A 2,161-nucleotide genomic window follows, 5' to 3' on the forward strand; every position below is an offset into this window, starting at 1 on the left:
AATCTCCCATAGATATAATATGGTAAAAGATATAAATTTTCAAACTCAAGAAACAAGGAAAACCCAAACAGGATATTTAAAAGAAAAACCAGACCTCCTAGAAACTTCATAATCAAAATACTGATACCTGAAGGCAAAAGTTTTCAAACCTTTGAAAGCAGCTGTAAGGGAGGTAATGGAAGGAAATAAAGATGTTGTTGGATAAAGAAAATTAGGACATTGTCTCTACAGATCTTCCCTAAAAATATACTAAAGAAAGTTGCTGAAGGAAACATGAAACGTTAGAAATGAAGGAGGAACAACAGAAATGATAAACACTTGGAAAGAATAACAGATTATACTTTTCTGCAAATTCTTTAATACATGTTTGTGGTTGTAATAAAAAATTATAACACTGTTTCAGGGTGTGGTGGCTCATGACTGTAATCCCGAGCAGCTTGGGAGGCTGAGGAAGGAGGATGGAGAGTTTAAAGCCAGCTTCAGCAAAAGCAAGGCACTAAGCAACTCAGTGAGACCCTGTCTCTAAATAAAATACAAAATAGGGTTGGGATGTGACTCAGTGGTCAAGTACCCCTGAGTTCAATCCCTGGTATCCCCCCAAAAAATTATAACACTGTCAGTGTATATAAATATACACTCTAAGCTATGATGAAAGAGAGAAGTTGACATTACACTGATGTTACAAGGCCTCTATGCTTTACATAAAGTGGTAAAATATTCACTCTAAGAATATTATGATAACTGAGGTATGTATACTTAAATCCCCAGAGAAACTGTTTTGAAAAAAAAAAAAAAAACTAACTAAATTGTATTAGCCAAAACCCATTGCTAAATTACAAGGTAATACTTTAAAAATTCAAATGTTCCAAAAAAGGAAGGAAAGGGGAAACAGAGTATCAAAAATCAGAGAAGAAAATGGTAATAATACAATGGCTGAATTAATCTGACCATAACATAATTATACAAACATGATTACAAAACACAGGTTGTTGGGTTGAAAGAAGATACAATTATAATCTGCCTACCAAAATATTCCTTAAATAGAGTGATATGAATTGGTCAAAAGTAAAAGGATAGGAAAATAAATACTGTTTATATGGAAAGTCAAAATAACTAGAAAAACCAAAATTTAGGGGGGAAAGTCATGAGAAACTACACTACAGTGCAGTTTTGAGATGCTTGGAATAGAAACCAGGGCCCCTCACAGGCTAAGCTAGTGGTCTACCACTAATATATATCCACAACCCCAAAAGATGTTTGAGGAAAGTGCAAAGCCAATTCAATGTAGAAGGGAGAATCTTTACCACAACAGTGCCAAGCCATTTGGTCATCCCTATTAAAAGGAATAAATGTTACCATAAGCTGCATACCTCTGCAAAGATCGACTCTAAATGGGCCATGAAACTGAGTATAAAATGTAAAACTATGGGAGAAAATACTTGTAATCTTCGGTTAGGCAATGACTACTTAGATAAAACACCAAATGCACAATCCATAAAACAAAAGTGGGATTAATTGGCTTCATCAAAATTAAAAATGTTGTGTCTATGAAAGATGTTAAGAGAATGAACAGAGAAGCCACGGACTCAGAGAAAATATTTGAAAACTGCATACCTGACAAAGGACTTGTACCTAGAGTATATGATAAAAACTTACAAAAGTCAACAATAAGAAAACCCAATCAAAAAGGCAGAATATTTGAATAAACACCCACTAACAAAAAAAAATGCAGATGGCAAATAATGCATGAAAATATGTCTAACAGCACTAGTCATTAAGGAACTACAAGTAAAAAGCAGAGTAAGGTGCCACTACCCACCAATTAGAATAACCAAAAACCAAACACCTACAATGAAAAACATCTGACAATACTAAGTTGACAAAGACACAGAAGAGCTAGGATTCTCACACATTCCTGGTAGAGCCATTAAGGAAAAATTTGACAGATTCTTATAAAGTTAGACATACAATGACTTTTCACCTAGGAGTCACACTCATAGGTATTTATCTAAGTGAAACAAAAACTTAAACATTCACACAAAAACTTTTTGAGAAATGGGTTTATACAGATTCATGTGCCAAACCTAGAAGCAATACAAACATCCATTTTCCATGGAATAGAAAATTAAAATGTGTTAACTACATTTAAAAATATTACTAA

Source organism: Marmota flaviventris, chromosome 1 (assembly GCF_047511675.1).
Source record: "Marmota flaviventris isolate mMarFla1 chromosome 1, mMarFla1.hap1, whole genome shotgun sequence".
NCBI classification, from domain to species: Eukaryota; Metazoa; Chordata; class Mammalia; order Rodentia; family Sciuridae; genus Marmota; species Marmota flaviventris.